The sequence below is a fragment of the Ictidomys tridecemlineatus genome, chromosome 3 (genome assembly GCF_052094955.1).
Source record: "Ictidomys tridecemlineatus isolate mIctTri1 chromosome 3, mIctTri1.hap1, whole genome shotgun sequence".
NCBI classification, from domain to species: Eukaryota; Metazoa; Chordata; class Mammalia; order Rodentia; family Sciuridae; genus Ictidomys; species Ictidomys tridecemlineatus.
The window spans coordinates 191,837,310-191,862,761 of NC_135479.1; the positions used below are offsets into that span (position 1 = coordinate 191,837,310).

The window sequence follows — 25,452 nt, forward strand, 5'->3', positions numbered from 1 at the left end:
CGGATTCCTGTTGGCCATTTCCTGATGGCATCTACAATATAAATATGATCCATTTCTTGTTAGCTGTAGGGAAAGAATTAAACAGTGTGCAGATTAGACATAGTTAAAAATAACTAAGATACTGTATTGGAGAAAATATTTCCAAATTTTTAAATATATCAATTAAAAAATATTTATATATTTTATTGGTACATTATAATTATATACAACAGTGCGATCTATTTTCACATTCTGGTGCATCCACACAATATAATTTGCCTATTTTTCTTCTCTAGCACCTTCTCTTTCCAAACACCAATATCTGAGATCTCTCTCCTCACCATATCTTTCTCTCTCATGTAATTACACTGTGAACAGTGTATCTAATTTGAAATTACCAGATTATAGCTTCCATTTACCAAAAAGAAAGATATATTCCAGTACACCTGTGTGTGCACATACATGCACACACACCCACATTTTGCCTATGGCTTCCAAGAACGTGCTAGTAATTAGCCACATTTGAATTCATTCCATGGAGAGAGAGTGTGTTAATCAGCTTTTCATTACTGCAGCTGAATACCTGAAAAGACCATCCTTAGAGGAGGAAAAATTAGGGGGTCTCACAGTTTTAGAAGTTCAGTCTAAGGTTCATTTCCATTGCTCTGGGTCTGAGGAGAACAAACATGGCAGAAAGGCATGTCATAGAAAGCTTCCCAGCTGATGGCAGCCAGAAAGTAGAAAGAGAGGATTTAGGGACAACATAACAGTTCATAAGGGCACACTCCCAGTGACCTACTCCCTCCAGCCACAGATTACCTACCTAAATTAGTCCCAAATCCATGAAATGTATGAATTCACTGATGAAGGTTGTAGCTATCATAATCTAATCATTTTACCTCTCAGCATTGTTGTGTTAACACACACACACCTTTGAGAGGGTATTATATCTAAACTGTAACAGAGTGTAAGTGAGCAAGTTAAAGAAGGAAGAAGGGAAAATGCAGATGAATGTTCATTCCTACCCATCTCATGTTCCCTTCTGTTACTTAAAAAAGGAAGTGTGGCTAAGAGACATACATAATGAAAAACTATTCAAGTCCTTTGGCCATTTTAAATCAATAAATTCATGTGATATCCATTATTATTCTTATGGAAATTGTGTAACCATATGCTTTGGTGTAGTACATATGGTTATAATGTTTCTAAATAGCTAAATTTAGGTATCTAAAAAGTTTTGTGATTTGTTCTGTTACATTTGTTCTGTTATATCTTAACCTTTATTTGTCTGGAAAACTAGGGAAATCATAAACCAACCGATATTTTAGAAACAGTAACTGAAACCAACAGAACTAGGTGCTCCTGGGATCCCTTTTAGTTTTTTAATAGAAAAGTCAAAAACATGTATAACTCTATTGGCCACCTTGTGGCTCTTGTCGAGGTGAAGAAAATTTCAGTTTTACGGTGGATGAAAGAACTCCAGGATAATAATTCTATTGACCTTATGGCATTTTATTGTGGTAGGCTATCCTAAGGCGCCTGTGCTTGTACACGTGGAGTAATCTTTAGTCCCATGTAGGACAGTGATTCTTCCCTACATGTTCACATCAGAATCACCTAGAGAGCATTTGCAAGGTGCATATGCCCCAAACCATTCCTGGATACTTTCTCGATAGGTCTGGAGTGGGCCTTGGCATGAGTCTTTAGAAGACTTCTTCATGATCCTGGATCAGAAACAACCTTTCAGGGTTTTCTTCTCACAGTCGTGCTACAAATGCCCCTTTTACTTGGAAGACTCACTTTCAAGCAAAATATTCAGAGCACCCACTCTTAATAACAGTGATTCGTTGTTTTAGGAGATTTGGATGTAGAGGAAAGCTCAACCTGCCTCACTTCTCACATTTTTACCTGTGATCACACCTTATAAAAAATGTACGCCCTAAATGTCTTACCCATGTTTAAAAAAATATCCCAAAGATATAAAAGAGAATTTTTATAATATAAAATATCTCAAACTCCTAATGGAAATTATTTAAATGATATAAATTAATATACTCTGTATGCATCTTTGGATAATTTAGAAAGTCATTTTCCAAAGGCAATGATAATGAAATAAATAACAATTTTTTAAATAAATAAAGAAATGTATAATAATCATACTTATCTCTCTGCATATCTAAAACATCATAAGACAGCCTATTTTCACATTAATATTTTATTTGTATTTCATGTGTAAAGAAATAGTCTTTTCTTTAATAAACTTAAGAAAAACTATATACGTATATACATATATATACACACACATATATTTTCTTGTTATAATATGTATTGTTGAAATTATTCTCTTACCTTATAAATTCACCCCAAAAGCTCATGATTGTTAACCCCAAGGAGCATATTTAGTCCTTCCATTGTTAGACTGGTCTGATGCATTTAACTTAGTACTGTTTGTCTCAGTCTCTGTGAGTCTCCTTTTTCCCTTCTCATCTTTCATCCTTCCTCCTCTCTCCTTTCTCTTATGAACATTTTATTATCTATTCTTGGTGGAGTCATTCTCCCCTAAATCTAAACACTGTTTCTAGATGAGCTCAGTTACTAGTATGTTACTAGTATGCTCATAGTTCTTGCGATTTTTATTCCAACAAAGTGACTTCTTACCTGAACCATCTCTCCACTGCCTTCTAGGTAGCTTATAGTTTACCAGTATGTGTCTCAAATCTCCAAACCATGTCTCAGGATTTTCTTCTTAATATTTGTTGCTCTTAAAACATCTATCTGAGATGATGATGTCGGAATGAACCAGTGTTCCAAACTGAAATTTGAGAGTTATTATTGACTCCTGCTTAACTAACCCTGTTTACTCATATCTGACCCCTTCTACTATTACCCTCCTAACTATTCCTTGAAACTTTCCTTCCTCTCCCTGTGTAATCCCACTGCCTTGGGCAGTATTCTCATCTGAACTATTATACTTCAATGATAGTAATTTCTTCTTTATGCACCACTGTTTCTTTGTTTGGGTGCTTTCTCTCCACTTTCCAAACTTCTGGCCTTAATTTTGACTCAAATGTCTCTTCTGAATTACTAAAGCCCTCTTACTGTTTTTCAGTATCCCAAGTCTTACCTAAATAACCTACACTGTAGAAAAATCTTACATAGTTCCCAACAAATACACTGAAGGCACATCAACCATGCATAGCAGAAGTGGTAAATACAGCATCAATGCCACAAGCACCCAGTTTTGCATCTGTTAAAAATACTGGCAATCTCTCACCCATGTCCCGCGCAGACAGTGGAATTTAGGGTTCCACTATATGTAGTGGGCTGGCTGTGGAGTAAAAGCTAAGAAAGGGAACATGGTGAAGAAACCACAGGAAAGAGAAAGTAATTTTAGAAAGTGGGGGCAGGACAGCTCTCTGATCTTACAGATAAAGCTTCCACACTGGAAAGAGAGAGGGTGCCCATGCTTGCTTTATTTATATGGTTTTCCATGGAATGTTCTTTTCCAAATAAGACAGGGAGTGGGCTGTCCAATTCCCAACTCCTGAGCTACCAGAGCTGTCCCACTAGTAGCGCAAGGACAGAGATCTCACACACGGGACAGTCTACACACAGGAACGGGAGAATTATTCCCATGGGAAGGCCTAAGTCCCCCATGGCTCAGGACCAAGAAAATGACCACTCAAGAGGGTGGCATCACACAGTAATCAACTAATATATTCTATTTTATTAAGTCCATGGTTTTTTAAAACAGAAACGAAGCCACCAAGTGACACTGACTAAGGTTTGGCAAATAAGAAAAAATCATCTGCTATACTAATTCAGGTGGACCCTTTAGTACAACACACGGTAGTCTGTGATCTCATCTTATTTGGATTTTTCTCATTTCTTTTTAGCCACCCCTGCCTTATATTCTATGTAATATTTCAATGACAATAGTTTCTTTTTTATGTTGTGCTATTTCTTCTCAGTCTTTCCTTAAACTGTTTCCTTTGGGTGCTTTCTTATCACACTGCAACTTTTAGCTGTTTCCAATTCCAGTTAATTCTTATCCTTTTCATGAAATCAGCCATGTTATCACCTTCTTCCTGACTCTAATAGGACAGAAAGATAGAAGGACTCTAATTCACACCCCTGTAATAACCTGTTCATATCTGTCAATATATAGCATTGTTCTTATGTATACTCACTTATCCCACTTAAATCATTTTTCCAGTTGTGTATATGTCTAACCCACTTACTAGGTGCCTTGAAACATATTTTCATTATCAGTTGCAATATAGAAACAATTTGGATAGTAACTGGCATATAACCAAACACTGTTTAAGAATAGTTAACTTAAAAAATATTCGAGAAAATATAAGTCTAGGGAAGAGAGGTGTATGTCTTTTCTTAAAGCAAAATTCAAAAACTCCCAATGTTCACTCTTCAACCTATTACAGTCCACCTGCTGTTGATGTAATTAATTTGTATAGCTAGGTTGCTAGGGGACTGACTTCCAGACTCTGTAAAGCATGGGCACACTAAGTATATTATCCAAAGAAAATTATGCATTTAAAAAATCATGACTGTTACCTACAAGTGAATGAAACAATTTTTAAATTGATTCTAAGTGTCTTAAGTTCTGTTTTCTTTTGTCATGAATTATTTTCATATATCATACTTCAGATCTACATGTTTTATTTTTTTGTTCTTGCCCATGTTGCAATTAAAAAACAAGTATAGTGGCTTGATTATTTGCAATATAAATATTATTTATTCATCAAGAAATGTGCTTTGCTTTTATTTGTTGAGAAATATCTCATAAAACTGTTTCAAGAAACTTTTATAGCATAATTCATGTTGTTTTTCTGGTCTTCTTGGTCATAAAATGAGGATATAATTTTACTGTTGTGAAAGTAGGTATAAGATCTCTATGTTCTAGAGAAATATTCTATATCCACATTTATATATCAATGTATTTTCAATTTTTTTCCTAAGTTTTCCTGAACTTTTTCTTATCTGGATTTTGTTTGTTTTAGTTATATATAACAGTGGAATTAATTTTTATATAATTATACAAGCATGGAATATATCTTATTCTATTTAGGATCCCTAATTCTTGTGAATGTACACTATGGGGAGATTCATTGTAATTTATTCATATATGTACAGAGGAAAGTTATTAACATTCTCTCCACTGTCTTTAATTTTTCTATCCATCTCTTCCCTCCATTCATCTTTGTCTAATCTACTTAAATTCTATTCTTTCCACCCCACACACATACCTTATTGTGGGTTGGCTTTCACATATCAGAAGAAGCATTCAGCCTTTGTTTTTTGGGAGGATTGACTTATTTCATTTAGCAAGATAGCCACCAGATCTATCCATTTCCTGGAAAATGTCATAAAGTAATTCTTATTAATGGCTGAGTAATACTCTGAAAAAATATATATATATATATATATATATATATATATATATATATATATCACATTTTCTTTATCCATTCATCTGTTGAAACTCACCTAGGATGGACTCATAATTTAGCTTTTGTGAATTGTGCTGCTAATCACATTGATGTGACTGTGTCATTGTAGTATGCTGATTTTAGATTCTTTGTATATATACAGAAAGGTGAAAGTGAAATTAGGAAAACCATCCCATTCACAATAGCCTCAAAATAAATAAATAAATAAATACTTGGAAATCAATCTCATGGAAGTAGTGAAGAACCTCTATAATGAAAAATATAGAACACTAAAGAAAGAAATTGAGGAAGACCTTAGAAAATGTAAAGACCTCCCATGTTCTTGGATAAGCAGAATTAATATTCTCAAAATGGCCATAGTACCAATTCAATGAAATTTCAATCAAAATACAATGACATTCTTCATAGAAAAAAAAGTCATGAAATTCATTTAGAAAATAAGAGAACCAGAATAGCCAAAGCAATCGTTAGTGAGAAAAGCAAGCAGTAGGCATCAAAACACCAGACCATAAATTATACTACAGAACTGTAGTAACAAATAGAGCATCGTATTGGCACCAAAACAAGCATGAACACCAATGGAACAGAATAGAAGACAGAGACAAACCCACATAAATGTAGTTATCCCATAATAGACAAAAGTACCAAAAACAAATGTTGGAGAAAAGATAGCGTCTTCAAATGATACTGAGAAAATTGGAAATCCATATGTGATAGACTACAATTTAACCCCCATCTCTCACACTGTACAAAACTCAACTCAAAGTGGATCAAAGACCTAGGAGTTAGACCAGAAATCCTGCACATACTAGAAGAAAATGTGGGGCCAGCACTCTTACATATTGGCTGGGGAACTGAGTTCTTTAACAAGACTCCTTTTCTGGATTTTGTAAAGAAAAACAGAAATGATTTTTGCCTAATATGGGGATTTCCAAATTGTCTGAGTTGCAATTCTTGATCAATAGTTGAGCTTTTAGTGTGTGTGTGTGTGTGTGTGTGTGTGTGTGTGTGTGTGTGTGTGTGTGGTGTTTATACATATTGTTCAGGAGGAAAATGAATTCAGAAGAAAAAGGATTCAGTTTAAAAATACAAATGCTCTATAATTTGATCCAATAAGATGAGCTTTTGAGCAGGAACTTCCATATACAGGAACTTATTTTTTCATGAAATGTCTTTGAGAATCATGAGAGAGCAATTTGAAATATTTCTACTTCATTCAGGGAAACATCAATAAATAGCATCAAGTCATTTTCTCTTTAGTGCCTGAATATAATTACTAGACTTGGAACATGTTAAAATAATTTTTGTCTTAAAATATAAAACAATATGTGTACAGGCCAACTCATAGAGATGAATGGAAGGCTCTCTAAAGTATAAAAAAAATATGGGGAGAAAATAACCATGTAGCAAATAAAAATAGTACCCTGTTATCTTTGTCTCATGTTAGCCAGGCAAACCAGTTTCATTTTTAGGAAAATGAAGAAGAAAAATCTGGCCAAGGATATGACTGATTCCTGGCCTTAGTAAGTCTGCATTATCATGTGAGGAAATATAGATAGGAATCGCTTCTAAATTATGTTGCAGCTCAACTAATTCATCCACTAGTGTTTCTTGAGTGGTATGTAGGCATAATAATCAAACAGAATTGACCCACCTGTATGCATATGCATTCTTAAAATATATATGTATAAGAATATATTTCTAAATTTTATATCATGCATGTGTTGCATGATTATATTTGTGAAAATATACATGCCAATTTCAGACTATTGCTGATTTGGAGTTGGGTGGCAAGGAAATGGAATGCAGTGGGTAGAACTTAGGCTAAAATGGTTATTCAGCAAGCAGCTTATAATCTGAAAAGCAGACAGGTTTTAACAAATAAAATTAGCAAACAAATATATAACATGTTAGGCAATAATAAATTCTAAGAAAGATAATGAATAGAACAAGAAAATGCAAAGGTTATAGAGTGATGCTATTTTAGATTGAGTGGCAAGGGAAGATGCTTGACCTCTGAGAAGACACTTGAATGAAATGAGATAAGTGAGCTATATTCTACTTTTTTTTATATATAGAAGTATAGAAAAAGATAACTGAAGCAAGCATGGAAAATTGGAAATACCAATTAAATCTTTGTTGGATACTTAGAACCTGTTTTATTATTTCTTCTGTACTTTTGAATTTTGGAATATTTAAAAATAATTTTATAAGGCATAGATTTGCAGTCAGTGGGAGAGGGGTTGGTATCTATAGGATTCTTGAAGAATCTGGTTTAGCAATGACAGTTAGGTAGGCCTTTCAGGTGAAATAAGTAATTGAATTTGCATTTTCATTCAAGAAATGTTAAAGTAGTATCTACCATTTGCCAGACTCTCTGCTAAGTTTGCATGCAGAGATTTTTGACAAAACTGGATTGGTCTTTCCACTTAGTGAACTTGAAGTGCAAAGACAAGTGAAATTTTTGCTGTCATTTATATATTAATTTATGAGCTAGATATTTTGAGATTTCTTCACAATATTTGTGTGATCTTTTTCCAAATTTGTGGCTCCTAGTATTTCAGGGTAAAGAAGTCATGGGCCAAGGACAGAATCAAGAACAGAATCATGCCTTTTTAATTGCTAAAACAAAAAAGAACAAAAGCACCCCTTCCAAGTACATTTTAGAATTGAAACCTTAGTAAAACGTTTTTTGAAAAGAAGATTTAAATTTTAAGTGTGAATGATTAGTAAACTTCATATTTTGGAGGTGGTACATGCCGCTTGTCCAAGAAACTTGCTCTCAGTTATTTGTTACTGCAGAGAACCCAATGAAGTCATAAAGATTAACTGTTGATGAGAATTTATGAGAATACTGGATGCTATCCAGTTCATTTATAGTTTTAATTTTTGCAGTCCTGGGGATCGAACACAGAGCATCACACATTCTAGGCAAACATACTACTGCTGAGTGGCACCCCCAGTCTGAATACCATCCAATTAAAAAAAAAAATTGATTTAAGATCTTCTTTTGAGCAATTGCCTCTGACTTTGATATTTCCTATTGATTTGACATCATTGTCTTGATGTTTTGTCATTTTCCACAAAACTTAATTGATACACTTCTCAGAGACAAATGGAACCCATTGTTTGCAGTGGGTATTAATCAAACTTGGTTATTGATTCATTCTTTTTAGTTACATAGGAAATGGGGCAACCAAGTTACTCCAGTGTTTTCTATCAATTTATTGTACCTAGGCATAAATTTGGTGACAACTTAAATTGTATATAAGTAACAGCAATGGGAACTATGTATATTATCTTATCTTTATCCTGAAATAAGAGTAATTATCCCAAAATATGATGGGCTTTTACATCTTGATCTTTGGAGGATCTAAAACTCAGTTTATCATACTATGAAAAATCATTTTATACAGACTTTAACATAGATGAATGCTGAAGAAGGGAAGAAAAGGCCAGTAAATACCTAATTTCTTTTTTAATTGCCAGTTTGATCATTGCAGGCAGATGATTTATAAATCCCTTTTATGCCCTTGTAGCTTTTATGGTCGAATAGTGAAGTGTTGTTACAACACATCTGGAGTGCTAAATAAAAATAAAATTGTTTTTTTTTTAAAAAAAATGAAATATTGGAGTATCGAGGGATAATATAAAAAAACCTAGGAGTTACTTTATGGGTCAATATTAACTAGAGTTTATCTTCCATTTTATACTACTAACTTTCTTTTCCAGTCACAAATTTCACTATTTATATTTTTAACTTATATGTTCATAAACTAATATTGACATATGTTTTTAGACTATCATAGGTAATATAAACAAGTAGCTGCATCGTATATATTTTTAGGCCAATACTAAAACATTGTCAGAATTGTATCAAGGATAACCATTTATAGCCCCAAATTAGTAATAATAGGGTTGCTAAGTTTAGAAAATTAGGGCACTTGATTTTTGATTATTTTATTTGTTACTATATAGAATCAACCTTAAGGGGGGAAAAACAGGATTGCATTTCTGATTTGGGAATCCCCTCTCTCACTCTTTTAAATTGAATTTTGAGACACTATGATATAATAGAAAAAGAAATGGATTCAGAGTCTGCAAACTTAAGACTTGGTACCATCTTTCTCACTAACAATTAGATGAAGTTCCATAAATGATTATTTAACCTTTCTGCCTTCATTTTTTAGTAATACTTGTATCAATAAGTAATTAGGGAATAATATCTTGAAACATTTAGAACATTGCAGAATCTTAAATTGTTGAAATTATTATGTTAGTGTTAAAGATTGAAAGACTTGACCTCATGATAAAGGAACCTTGTTTTTTCTTTAGGTTATCAGTAATAGGGGAGCAGGAGGAATGTGGCTAGACACTGCCTTTTCTCCTTACAGTCTTTATCTAACATATGTAAATGACCCAGGATAGTATCCAAAGCTAGATGAAACTCATTAAGTTCATTCTGGATACTTTTCTTTAATCACTATGTACTTAAAATCAGATCTCTGCTTATATTTTTTTTCAGATATTTTACAATCAAATGCAAGTGTCATAAAAAACTGAATGAGGTATGTTGTTATCTCATGTTATAAAAAGTTCACATGATGACATAAAGGGGAATCTCAGTCTCAAATTTCCAAAATAACAGAATCAAGGTGATAGCTGATAGCCTTCAGGAAGCAGTATAGTCACTTTTAAAATCCTTAGTCTTCCTAATTTTCCCAGTTCATTTAGAAACATAACCCACCTTTTGTTTCATTTCCCTACATTGTATCTCTTCATAGTTCTTACTTCCATCAATGTTATATTTTTATTTAAGTTTGTTAATTACTTTGGGAAGTATAAACACACTAGTAAGAGCAAGAATGTTTTTTACTTTGACTGTAATATTTTTGATGTTTTCAATGAAAATTAACTGTTTTGTATTTTCCAACACAAAAGCTGGTAAATTTTTCATAATAAAGTATTATGCCAAAACCACATGGGAAATCTCCTATTTTAGGAAAATGAAGTTTTGACCAAGAGAATTTAAAATAATAAATTAATTGTACCCAAGAGAAAATACATTTCAAAAGGTAGGAGTATTTGTATTTTTAGCAAATAATGTTAAATTTACTCTGTCAAGTGTAAAATAAATATAGCTAAAAATTACCCTTTCTGAATCTTTGTGATTTGAAAGCACACCATACTTAGCCTGAATGGAGATTTTTATTCCAGGAAGGTATTGGACGTGACAATCTAACAATCTGTCTATGGAATGCGCACTCTATGCTCTTCTCAGATCAGCTGACAAGACCTCAGCTGGGCTTCTACAAGTTGCTTGAGAACACTTCTAGAACCATCCTAATGGGCATGTTCCAACTGTCACTTGGAAAAAACGAATCACTTGAGATCAATCTGTACAGCAGGTCTTTTGGCAGAAAGCAAGTAATATCAGTGTCCAATGGAGCCTTTGTGGGAAAAAGGCCTTATCAAATTCCTTGGGCATGAAGTTACTGTTGGAATCCTTCTATTCACAACGCTGCTAACACCACAAAAGGAAGCTGTGGTTTCTGACAGGTCAGAGTGGACTTGAATGATTTAGACCATATTCTGATTATTAGAAAATGAAGATGGTTATTCAGTAACACTATAAAAGCTTTAGGTCTCATATCCTTTGGTGAGAAGAATCTGTAGGCTATTAATTAAACCACATCTTCCTGATAAAGAAACCAAAGCTAAGAGACTTAACAAGAACCCTAACCCTAACCTGGACTTAGATTTGAAGCATAGACTTAGGTTATTAAAATTGTAGAATATATAAGAGAAAATGGAGTGTCTACAAGGCTAGGAGGAAAAGTATATTTATTTCTTATAAACAATTTATGCTTTTTAAATAATTAATGTGAGAATTTTATTATTTTTAATTTTTAATGGGTATAAATTTTTCTATAGATTAAATAGAAAAATAGGTTTTGAAATCAAAACATACTATTAGAAGATATTACTTGATTTGAATTTAAAAGAAGAGCTGAAAAGTAAATCTCATAACTAAAACATTGGGAGAGTTTTCATGATCATTATTCCTAAAATGACAAAACTCAGCCTTGTGGAAAATCAAAATGAAACATGGTGTGGCTCTAAAATTATGCTTAACTCAAAATGTTATAAAATTCATCTTCATTCATTTATGTCTTTGGAAAATTAAAGGGCTTATCTAGGCAGTCTTCAAGTTCTTTTACTCAGTAGACCTGTGGATGCTACTATGTTTTAAACTTTGATAAAATAAATTTGATTTAATAAGTACGTGAAGCAAAATTCTCATATGCTCATTATAAAGAGCATGCTTATCTTGTCAGACGTGTACAGACATTTTGAATTTGGCTTGTTTTTGTGTACTTTTGGAAGAAATGCTAAGATTTAATTTTACTCCTGTTCTTTAAATGCTCTGAGCAACTTCCTCTTTGTAAAATGCAAACTTGTTGTGACCTCTTAATCTGATAAAAGAACTGAAGCCTTTTGGAAGGAAATCTTGAATACATTTACAGGGTATTTTAAATTCTCTTGGTCAAACTACATTTTCCTAAAATAGGAGATTTTCAACGTGGTTTTGCCAGCATGTTAATGCTCCCTTCAGTGGAAGAGGAGAGTAGTGAATCAGAGTTCCTAATTAATTTATATTAAACACTAGCAACTTGATTTATTTCTTCTTTGTCTTTCACCAACTCTGCAAAAATTTTTCTTCTGTATTGTGGCATTTTTGCCTTCAATTGACAGTAATCTGCACAATGTATGCCACTTTGAAACTTGCAGATGTGTTTATTTATCATAATTTAGATTTTGGAGGTAGCAAAAAGCTGAAATCCTCCTATCTAATCAAATGTTTTTGAGAACATAAAGTACATAATGTATTATATGTATGTATTTAAGTGTTTAGTGTATTCTCTGGCATAAAACATAATTGTGTCCACCTACAATATGGTATGTATAAATTTACACACCTATAAAATAAATACTGCTGAACTCTGATCATATGTCTTCTTATAGAAAATAGTAAACATATCTCATTCTTTATCTATTGCTGTTATTTCATAGAACACATTTCCTTGTAATTCATTCTACAAACTTTTTGTTTAAACATTGGCATATAAAAATATTTGTCTCAACATTCTTTTTTAGTTTAAGCCGAATTGAAAATTTTGAGTAATAAAATCCAGCAACTATATCTTATTGTTATATTGTGTTTTATGTCCTTACAGATGCTAGGTCTTCTAGCTGGGTGCACCTCTAACTTTCTAGTTATTTACATCTTACAATTAAAAAACATTTTTATGCAATGTCTTTTTTATATCTGATCTGACTTTTAAACTTACTACATTCATCCTTTGACATTCTGCAAAGGAAACATGAATTAATCATTGAGATTGTCCAGCAAGGGAAGATGCATATGACTGACATTCTGATCTTCCAAAGTGGCACACACAAGCCTTTTCTAAGATTATAGCACAGGAAGATATTCTCACAGCTATTGTGCTCAGCTCCTATTTTAGAATTCTTGGTCTTGATAGTGTAGCAGTGAAATCTAGGCTTAGGTGATGTTGATTCTGTTATTGCGCTGTCTGAAAACATAAAGGTTACTATGTGAATATAGCAAAACAGACTTGAGACAAGGGTTATTGTGTGCCATTTGAAAGCATTTATAAGAAACAATTAATTGTTACCAAAATTGTATGTTGTTAGTTAAGAATCACAGGGCTATATTTTTAAAAATGTACAAAGTCTAGTCGGGGAGCAACATTATTGCTTGTAATAGTACAGACCAATTTAGAATGGAGAAGCACATGTTACAGAACAAATGGTAGATTTTCTTTGTTTAAAATTGGCCCAGAAAACAGATTTTATGTGAAGGACTACTGCGTGGCTTCTTTCAGATCCAGCTACTTGTGTTATTGCCAGCTTTGCAGAGCATTTGCTTTCCTCTTAACTGTCCCCCCCCCCCATTCTCTCATTGACTTGTAAGCAGCTTATGACCAGAATCCTATCATCTGATTCTTTGTTGTCTCTCTTCACCAAGGAAAGGAGTTTTGAATGAGGTAGATAGAGTAAATGTTGATGGTATGGATCGCTCATTTGGACAAAAAGTTGAAGTTTCATTCAGTGGATGAAACTCACCAGAACCATACTCATATTTCCCTCCACTTCTTTTCAGTCTTGGAAGTTCCAAAGAATCAAACAACTTAATGCTGTGGAATGAGCATGAAGCCAGGAGATGGGCATTTTACCCCTAGCTCTGCCATGACCTTGCTGAGTGACTTCACTTTGCTTATCTGTGCAGCAAGGCCGTTGGACCAGTTGACTTTTAAATTATCTTCTAGTCCCAAAACTAGTTCTGTCTAAATGAAGGACACAAAATTTTCCTGATAGCAAGTCCCTATGCCAGATCATAACTCTATGCAATCCCTAAAATGTAGGATTTGGATCACTCAGAACCAAAATTTTATCATATCCACAAAATGAATAACAATTTTTGTACCTATACTTTTAATGATATAAAAAGATGTTGTTTGATCTGGAATTATTTGTTTTCATATTGGTTGCTCATTAGGGTTTTTTTAAAATCATTTTAGCAATATGATGTGATTTTCCTTTTTGCTTTGCCCCTTTACCAACTGTCAGTAGTAAAATTACTAAATTGGTTAATAGTTGTGAACAACAGAATCCTACTCACTATATTCATTTTCCACAGACCACAAAAATGCTCAATCCACATATAATGCTTTTATTCTAAAGCTTGTGCCCTTTGTCACAGTGAGCACTGTCAACCTCATGTACATATGAGGAGGGAACAGAGGAGCCTTCCCACAGTTATGGACACCCAGCAAGTAAACCACCTACTCTCACATTGTTGAAAATGTTAAGCAGTCCTTGTGGTTTATTATTCTCTGTGTCATCTATTGTCTATTTCTTTTGCAGGGCATCCTTTACAACCAATCAGAGAACATTTTACACACCCATTAAGGTAGGGAAAAGAAGCTATTTCTGATTATAAAATGTCTAATTTGTTTTAACTGTTTCAAAACCATCCCATTGATGCTACTTATTCTGACTGAGTGTATATTGTATCTACTTACTTAAACTTGAAATCATCCAACACAGTTATTGGTCAGTTTGAGTCTTTCATGCATACCATAAGTTGATGTTTTAATATAGACAAAATTTTCCTTTTCATATTTTTACATTTTTACATTACCTTCTTCATAATTTTATGATAGCTTGGTGTATTATATGTAATTTATATTATATAGAGATGGTTAGAAAATGAGGATCTCTTGTTTACCATAGTTTCATGCTTTCTTTTTGCTATTCTAAACCCATAATTTTTAAGGAAATAACTCAAATAACCATACATATAATTAACTGTCAATAATTTAACAACATAAACGCTAATTTGGAGGAATTTTCTTCAGTATTTGCTTTACTTAAAAGTGCAGAAAATGTGGCCCTTTTCTTGGTAAGGGCGTATGTGAAGATAAATTTAGATTTTATAGTCTAGTAAATACTTCTCTGATAATAACTTAATTGTAGCTATTTCAAACCAAATTGTTTAATTGTGGTGAATCATATGCAAATTGTTCAGATGTAGGTCAACTACCACTCCCACATTCTAGCACCTCTTTTCTAATTCAGGACAGATTGCTCCAGCCTGAAAGAGGAGAATAGTACAGATTAGAGACATATGACTAAAACAAACCGACAGCATCACAAAAACTAAAGGTGGGGCAGGAGTCAGAAAGTCCCAGTAAAAATGACAAGACAGGTGGCATTTATTTACACCTTGGTGGATGAACTCTTAGGATTGCTGTGTTTGTAGAAAATAGTTTTCTCTCTGCTTAGGATATTCATGGCTGGCAAATCATGGCACTTCTATGATACTGTTTGCTCATCTGTAAAGTACATATAATAACATCATTCTTGTCTACTCATTGAACTGAAATGAGGATCAAGTTAAAAAAAAAAAAAGACTATAAAATGAATCCTGTCTCTGATGTGGACAGACTATCCCAGTTTCGGTTATCTGGTTGAATTACAGAGGACTGGACTGAATTACAGATCACTAATGGGCAAGAACACCTTGAGCAGTTTGGTGTGGTTGTATTTGTGGATGTATTTCAATTGCAGAAGCCATAGAAGTTCTTTATTTTTCTAGCTGTTTTATTTTGGTTCTAGTCTATAGATGCTTTTGTGATGAAGCATTGAATCGTTTTCTGATGAACAGCCAAGGTTTCAAGATTCTATTTAATCTTTATATGTTGTCTGCTGTACTTTCAAAGAAAAAATAATAATATTTCCAGTTACTGATGCTTTGAAAAATGTTAAGTAGATTGCCCAAATTTGTCACACTTGTTGCCTTTCATCTTTAGGTGACTATTACTGATGTTCTGGGTATATTCAGCCTTGCTGCTTATTTGGGAAAACTATTTCTTTAGGCCTTATTTCTAATAAAATTAGAATTCTGCTTTGATGTAAGCTTAGGTTTTTTCACTGTCCCTTTTCGTTGCAAATTGGTTGTACAAGAATTTCAACATATCTGCAGATAGTTTATGATCTTTTATGTTTTCTAAAAATTAATCATTGGAATAAGAATGTAATTTTTAGAGTGGGGAAACAGATGATAGATACTTTGTACTGTTACAGCATAAATATGTTTGTTGTTTAAATAATTCAAAATTTAAAAAACAGATTCCTTTTGCATATACACAGACATCAATTTTTAGAAAGTAGAACTTTAAAATAGAACAAAAGAGGCCTACCTTAATTACACTTTTGGCAGACATACAAAAAGTATAATTACCCTGTGTACACTGAATCAAGAAATTAAGGAATGAAGAAAAAGTGTAACAGTAATGAGGCACAGAAAATAGTATTCGTAAGTGCACAGCAGTGGTCAGGGAAAAAAATAACAAATAAATACAGAAAAATCAAAAGAAAGAAATAACAATGTTAGTGTTCATGCAGGTTTGTTACAGGTGTGTAAAGTTGCAAGTCTACCCATGTCTTTAAGATTCACCCCAAATGACAGCTGCTTCCATGACATTTAAGCACTCTTTAGTTCATTGCAGCTCTTAACCACTTATCTTACCCCACCATAGCACTTCAGGGAAAAAAATAGATCATCTCATTCATCTTGTCTTGTCACATATAAAAATTCATTTTGTATTTATTTTTCTTTTCCCACTAGGCTGTTAACCCCTGGAGGGTAATGACTATGTATTATTCATCTCTGAAGCTAATATATGCAGATATGCAGAGCAAATATTTGTTCAATTAAATTGAATTGAAATGTGAGAAAAGGGAGTAATCAACTAAAACTGCTAAGTCTTACAAAAATTCTACAAGGTGCCACTCTCTGGCTTTCTATTATCCCTGGAGTAAATCATAAACAATTGTCCAGATGGATTAGGCACATATAATGCAATCTATGGTTTTCAATATACAATAGAAGTTATTTTGAATTGAATTTTGATGATTCTTTGTAGTTTTCATGCTCAAATTCATACTTGAATATCATATTTAGAAGCTAAGTATCCCAGAAAAATGTTTATGAATTTAGGAAAAAAATATTATTTGTATGTGTTGAACTTGAATTTACATTATTTCATGTGGATCTAAAGATAAAAACACCGTGTCTCCTTTCATGTATAATAACATGTAAGACATTGTTATTATGGTTAATACTATAATAAGGTTGGCTCTGTGGATTAAAATATCAATATTTATTTACAAAAGAGTAGTAACAAATAAATGGAACAACTCTTTATGTGAATTCTGTCAGAATAAAGGAAGTGTTATTTTTGGTACTTTGTATAATGCAAATTGGTATTCATGCTGTTTGGATCTTTGATATTATCTCAACCAGAAAAAGTAGAGTTGTTATTAGTTTGATTCATGCTTGAAAGAATCTCTGATCCACCTTAGTCTGTTTTAATTGGTAATGTAAATTTAAAACATGGTGAACAGATCTCCCAATTTTAGTTTCCTATATAGAAAAAAAAAAAAACCATAGGAATTAAGGGGGAAAAAAGTCTCTTTGAAGCTAAATGCATTTTGCCTAAGTGCATAATGGGTTTTCTTTTCATCTGACTTGTACAAGTCACTATCTCCAATGCTGATTTCATCTATTTTTTCAACTGAATAAGTTATTGGGAAGGAAGGAAGGACCTTGATCAGTCTTTACTGATTGACTAATTCAATTTCTTCCTTCCTCCCTCCGCTCCTTCCTCCTTCACTCCTTTTCTCCTCCCTCCCTCCCTTCCTTCCTTCCTTCCTTCCTTCCTTCCTTCCTTCCTTCCTTCCTTCCTTCCTCCCTCCCTCCCTCCCTCCCTCCCTCCCTCCCTTCCTTCCTTCCTTCCTTCCTTCCTTCCTTCTTTATTGTTACTACTTTTTAGCTCATTGCTGACCATTCCAAACCTAGAGTTTGAATCTTATCATTTGAAATGCACACCTTTGCAATGTCTTCATTTTCAGGTCTCTGGTCACTTCATTGCCATCTATTTGGCTAGGCCTACAAAGTCCCTCTAGGGTCTATGTATGCAACAAAAATAAGTGTACCAGAGCACATATCAGCCAACGCACAGGATTGGAATAAGAGAGTTGATCCTATGATCAATATATGGGCTACAAAGGCAACTTCTAGTTCTAGTCAAATTTTCTAAACAACTATACATACCAGTGACCACAATATCCGAACGTTTGGTAAGATGAATATTGAAATGTTTATGTGAAATAGCATGGTTTTGAATATTATCTTAAAATTTTAAAAGAAACAAAGAAAACCATATTGAGTCAAGCCATGACATATGCAGGCAATTTGCCACCTTTGCCTGGATTTTTCATCCATATTTGTTCAATCAATAAAAACCATAGAGTTCTAGGATAAATAAGGAAATAATAGAACATTCTCACTCTTGTGTGCCATCCACAGTTAGGAACTTCACATAATATTTTAGGAAGGACCTCACTAATAGCAACAAATCTTAGAGACTTACCAGATAAACCTTATCTTTGAATTTTAGAAAACAGAGAAAAAGGAGAAGTGAAAAGTGATAAAATAACCTAAGGAGGTGTTGTTAAATGTATTTTTACCTGTTTTATGATAGTAATTTATTACCATCTTTTCCCTTTATTCAAATTTCCTGCAAATCTTTTGCTTGTATTAATCTCGAAAGGGAAATGGTGGATAAAGATAATGGATCGATAGGAAGTTAAATGGCTGGGAAAATAAAATGCAAATTTTGTTACATGATCCCTATTGAATAATCAGGGTCCACAGGCCCTTCCCTGGGTTATTTCTTATATTTTGTCATGTTTAAGATTGACTTTCTTTTATAGATCTCTCCTGCTTTACTTTTGGGCAGATTCACCTTTGCCTCTTCTATTTCAATTATTTTTTATACCACCACATATTTCACTGCATTCAGAGGTATTTACTTACATTATAAACATGTTTCTCTCCATTAGTAGAATCTTGAGGCCAAAAATAATATCTTTAATCATCCTTTCCAAAGCCCATAAACTTAAAAATGATTTTCAAGTATAGCATTGTTATGATTTAAATATGAAGTATCCCTCCCAAAGTTTGAGTGGTAGACAATGCAAGAATTTCCTGAGCTAAAATGATTGAGTTAAAACAACAATAATCTAATCAATGTATTAATCCAGGTAGATGTATTAACTGGGCAGAATCTGTAGGCAGGTAGGGTGTGGGTAGAGGAGGTAGGTTATGGGGCATGACTTTGAGATTTATATTTTGTCCCTGGTGAGCAAACCTTCTCTCTGCTTCTTGGTTGTCATGTCCTAAACTGCTTTCCTCTGTAACACCTTTTGCCATGATATTATGCCTCATATATAAACTTTTCTTACTCTAACTATTCTTTTGGGGTCTTTTGGTCACAGTGATAAAAAAAAACTGACTAATACAAGTAGAGAAAACTTTCTTAACTACTTTATCTCAACTACAAACAGGATATTTTTCATAGCATCAAAATAACAACAGCAACAACAACAGTATCAGGTAAAATGAACAGAATTGTATCCTCTGCCCTGAAATTGATATATTGAATCCCTTAACCCAATGTGATAGCATTTGGAGGAGGGACCTTTCACCATTTTTAGAGGTGATTAGGTGTACATAAGATCACAAGACTGAAGCCCTGGTAATGGGATTGGTATCCTTAGAAAAAGAGACACCAGAGAGCTAATTGTGTCTCTCCACAATGTGTGGACACACCAAGAATGCCATAATCTGCAACCAAGAAGAGTATCTTCACTGGGGAATCTAATATGATGGAGTCATGATCATGGATTTTATAACCTCCCAAACTACAAGAAGTAAGTTCCTCTTGCTGAAGCCACCTAAGCTATACTATCATATTATGGTAGGCTGAATTGATGGAAAATAACACTGATACATTGCTACTATCTAATGCTCACGTCCTGCTCAAGTTTCATCAGTTGTCCAAATAAATTCCAATTAATGTACTTTACAGTATAAGAATTTATTTCCAATTGAAGTTCCCTGTTTGGTATTCATATTTTATTAGTCTTCATTAATGTAGAAAAGTTCCACAGACTTTCCTTGACTTGCATGACCTTGATATTTTTGAAGATTACATACCAATTATTTTATAAAATGAATTTAATTTGAATCTTATGCAGAGACCATATCATATGCAAATTTGAATCCCAGCATGTAGGATTGTCTGGCATAGGATGGTGGTCAATAAATGCTAATTAAGGAATGAATTAGTGACTGAAAATGTCTGCTGCAAAACAAACTGAATCATTTAGCTTATGCTAAAAATAGCTTAGCTATGTTTTTAAATATTGCACATATTTAAGATAGAAAAAAACAACTCTAATAATGAGAGTCTATGTCTCCTATCAGCAGTGAGGTCATTCTTTAATCTGTTTAGTGGGCATGTGTCTTCTAGCCATTGTGTAAAATAATGGTAGTTCTTTAGAGCAGTGTTCCTCAAAACCTGGTGTATGGACTGCTTGCTTCTGGATCATTGTGACAAATGAAGAGAAACTGGATTAAAAAGTTAGGAACTTTTTAATAAAGTTATTTTTGCTCAATAAAACACTTCAGAAGTGACTTTTTATCTGTCATTTTATTACACTTCTCTTGACTATTAATTTGGATGGTCTTCTCCATAATTATTGATCAAAAATTAGTTGAAAAATTTTAAATGTCATAATTTATCACAGTTTGTAATTATTTTCCATGGCTTTAGAATGACGAAAGTAAAATGGTAGAAATATGAGTTAGACCATGTTGGGACTTGGCTTAGAACCTGAAGAATGAGCAGGATGTGTCTAGATTATAAAGTAGAGAAATGAAAAATTTACACGTAATAAAATGTAAGCATGCGTGTACGTGTATATGTGTGCTCTTGTACATGGACTTGTGTTTGTACTGTCAAATGTGTCAGTACATTTGTGTTTAAGGTTTTCTCTGCATGTATGCTTACATGTCTGTTCATATATGCTCTGTGTATACACGGATATGCATATGTGTTCACATGTGCCTATGTGTACCAGTTTGGAAGTTGTGTTCAGGAATGTCAGCTCATAGACCTGGGTGAACTTGTTCTTATCTTTAAGTTTCTTACCTAGAAAACAAGCATCCTATACTAAGTGCTTATCCTATTTCCTTCTTCTCTGGTGTATCTGAGGGTATGGAGGAAGGCTGTCAGGTCTAAAACCAATGTATATTCCACTTCTTCCCCAGGAGCCTCAAGTGACAGTAGAAATCATGGTTTCAATACAGAGTAATCTTGATTCCTCCTACTTTTGATTTAATTTCACCCCAAAACATTGGTTCTAGTAGCACTTTCCTCTATAGAACATTCCCTTGTTCTTCCTTTCTTTTTAGAATGCATTCTTTCCATGAACCAGCAGAAGCCCAGAATTCCCACTGTGGCAGAACACTAATGAGCTGCTATGACCAAGACAGTGACCAGTGATACTATTATCACATCTAGGTGACAGTCTGTGCACAGCTTTCCAAAGATTTAAGTCAAGGGGGAATAGACATAGATAGAATATGAAAAATGATGAAAGACTGGAATGAGCATAATAACAGGAAAAAAACCTGAAAGGAGGGAAATATATTATTGCTACAAATTTAATCTACATTAGCAGCCTTCAATCTCAACACTAAGCTTAATTTAAAGTAAATTTCTTAAACAACCATCATAATTCTCTGGGCTTAGGAAATAAATACAAGAATAAAACATGAGAACTTGCTCTTGAATGATCTTACTGTTTTGGGTAAGATAAAAGCAACCATGATTATGATGTGGGTCATTTGAGATATTGGTGTATTCACAGAGGAAAGGGCATAGACCTGCCTCCAAGCCTTCTTGGGGCAGAAATGATGCCCATGATGGTTTCTGTCATGGGCATCATTTCTGCTGCAACTTGAAAATCAGAGTTCAATCCAGGTGCTATATATTGTGGATACTTAATAAATATTTATTGAATAAAAGAACAGTGTAATTTATTAATATTAGCTGACAAATTAGACATAAAAATAAATCAAGAGAAAAGAACTAAGCAGAGATGTAGAAACATAAACCAACCTGGTGAGGAGGAACAGGGACAGATCTATGGTTCCTGGTGGTGGGGTAGGAACTGTCTGATAGGGATGATGGGTTGAGAATAGAAACAAAAGAAGAAACCAGGTAATGAAGATCTGCCTCAGCAATGCGAGGACTCTTGGCTTTATCTTCAGGTAAAGGGAATGTGACATTGTGGTTTTAGTTGTAGTTTGACTGTAGGTTACTGGTTTCTGCGGGAGGTAGGGCAGACATGGTGATACTAATTCAGATGTTATTTCCCCAATCTTGACAAGAAAGATAAAGCCTTAACACAGAACAATAAAGGAAGAGAGGAAGAATAGGGAGAGGTATTGGTGAATGATTGATGAGACATTTGAAAAATCCAATCAGGGGAACTTCTCAGGAATTACTGAATAGTTGAGGGGGAGAGGTAAACTGAGTACGAAGGGAAAGAGTGAAAGCCCAGAGTTTTCGACTTGTGTTCCTGGATGGATGATCCACTAAATGAAACTGAGGTACATGGTGGGACAAGAACTATTTGGAAAGTAGGCAGGAACATAAAAAGGAAACAGTTTTTCAGCATTAAATTTGAGATTCCTTTTGAGAAAGAGAAAAGGTCAAAACTAGAGAAAAGTGTGTATGTGCTTTTGTATGTATGTATGCATATACAGCAAGAGTTCTCTGTGCCAGTTTGGTCTGCACAGAGTCATGTAAAAGCTTCACTCTCTCATTAACTTATTGCTGTCAAATTAATTTATTGCTTGAATATGCCATTTGAAACTCCAGTAATTCATTCCATATTTCAAAATGTACCACAAATAGAGAAGAATGCTGTAGCTTAAAACTGGTTCCAGACTTGTGAAAACATCATGTGTCTCTACTACCAAAGCAAATAGGAAAACTGCCAGTTACATGCCTGAACCTGCTTTGGTTTCAATTACCTGGATTATTGAGGCAGAAACCACCTTTGTGCCTGATTTACCCTTGTAATTGTCTTATTCTTCTGCTTTGCCTTGCTTTGGGCATATTTCTCTGTTCTGCTATTATTAGAAAGGAAAATTCACTTCCTTTTTTGGTGCTTCCAAGAAAAAAAAAACATTTAAAACATACTTTATAATTCACAGAACTAACATTTTGTAAGCCTCTATATTTAGAGAGTAGTTTGCTGAGCAAAGGGAAAACGTTAGCCAGTTTTCACCTCACTATCTGAGTGATAGGTTGGTTACTTCTTCATCCTTTCTTATAGCAAAATTCAGTGATTCAATCCTTTCAGTAATGACCATTGAACATCTCTTGATACAAGATGTGCAAAGGGACCAAGTATACTCTTAAACCTTTCATACATGGTAGTCAGTTTTGTATATATCCTGCAGCACCAATTTAAGCAATTCAAGCACCTCCAGAGAAACTCAAATTTGATTAGTGTCAATAGGAAGAGAAGACTTATCCATCCATCCTCCAAGCACACCCTGAGATTTTCCATTACAACCCCAGATCTAAGGGTTTCAACCAAATGGACACCTTAACATCACAACCATCAAATCCTAAGATTTAACCCAAAATACATACTTATTAATGTTTTTCAACTTAGTTATAGAAAATTCAGGATGTTAAGATAGTGCATAAATAAATTATGCCTAACTCACTTTACCTTTTGGGATCATCTTTTGTGAAAGAGGTTGACAAAATTTATGTGATTCACACCTGCCCTTGTAGAGTCAGTGAATGTCAACTTTTAGTAGTCCATTTCTTTTAAATATGTAAAATGTATAGAATCCAAAACACATAAACCTAAATTAAGCATTTAAAAACATTTAGAAACATTTCAGAAACATTTAACGGGCAAAGTTCTTAAGGTGTTTAAATAGCCCCCATAACTTATTTTCATCTATTTGTGTGTTTATTCCTGTATAGACATAATCAATGGGTTTGATCTTACACTATATATTAGATATTGTACTGGTCTTTGAAAACTCAGTAATCATAAATCACATAATCTATCCCAAAAGGGACGTGCACAGATCTCATAACATGAAGGAGAGTTTCTTATTACTAAATTGGGACAAAATATTCAGGTATGGCTTCTAAAAGATGGTATGAAAAGGAGGAGATTTCAAGAGTCAGGCAGATTGACTAAATGGTTAAGGTGCTTCCAGGCATCACAAACAAATAACAATTGCAAGAAAAATACACTTGAGGAACAATGATATTGTGAGTTTTGAGTGTAGAGGGCAAGTAAGGGAAGTGAAGATAAATAAGCCCCTGCTATGCCACAATAGTTTTGCATGCAATGCTAATAACTTTGAACCAAATTTTAAAGACAGGGCAGAATAAATGAGTAAATTTAAGAATTGGCATGAGTGGACCAGATTTACATTTTTGAATGATCTCTGCAAGTTTTTAAAACTGAGAAAGTTTTTAAACTGAGAAAACTATGTAAATTGATCAAGCAGGAAAGGTCAAAGAACAGGAGAGTGATCCAAGAAAAGAGTGAGAAGATACAGCTGAGAAGGTCATGCAAGATATATTTTAGATAACAATTTGACAGGACTTCACCACTCATATGTGGGAAGTTAACATAAGCTGGAAATCTTGGAGAGCTCCCAATGGTTTGCAAGAAAGCCAGGGTAGATGGAGGTGTGATTAAGAACAGGTTTGGGGGAATATCAGACAAATCCAGTCCTTTGGAGAAACCTAAGATGGAAGTAGCAATTGGAAGTAGTCAGTATAAAAACTAAGTTATTTCATTGGTGTAAATGGGATAGTATAATAATATCTTTAAAGCAGGGAGTGAACAGAAATTGAAACCATAGTGATTCAGAAGATTATAAAAAAATTATAAACACAAGACTGGTGTGACAAAAGTCTCACTCCTAATCTTAATATCTTTGAATATCAACATGAAATGATTTCTTCTATATATGCCCTGTATTTTGAAAAACAAAGAAACATTTAGGAAAAAAACTTTCTAAGATTAAAGAGCATCAAAACCTTAATGTTTTTGTATTTCTGTAAATCTTATCTTTAGAAAATGCACTTTAAACTTTGACTCAAAATGTTCAACCAGTACTGTTCAAAATGAGCACAATAACATGATCAAATATGTCTATTTTCTCCTATCTGGTTTTTAATTTTTGTTCCATATGATTTTGTAGTACTCAACTAGTCTGAAGAATAATCTTTCCAAAGTGTGAAGTTTTCAGTGATTTCACCCAATACAGCAATATTTGCCTGCTTTAGCTCATCAGAAGGAAAGTCCTGACATAAAAAATGAATGGGAGTAAAAAGAAATCAAATATGACCTTAATAACATATTGTTCTACTCCTTTTGTGTTTAATGTCATCATATGAATTAGCATAATTGATAAAAGGAGTGATTTTTTTCCACACTATAAAACTAA

General features: G+C 33.6%; 1 long non-coding RNA gene across 7 annotated transcripts in view; it reads left to right on the forward strand.

Moving 5' to 3' along the window:
- Positions 1-25,452, forward strand: part of LOC120890358 (uncharacterized) — a 478,106-nt gene that overhangs the window by 341,021 nt on the left and 111,633 nt on the right. For all 7 annotated transcript variants that reach the window (XR_013436969.1, XR_013436971.1, XR_013436972.1 and 4 more), the window contains one exon: positions 14,403-14,448. This is a non-coding gene — a long non-coding RNA (uncharacterized LOC120890358). The remainder of the gene's footprint in view (positions 1-14,402; positions 14,449-25,452) is intronic.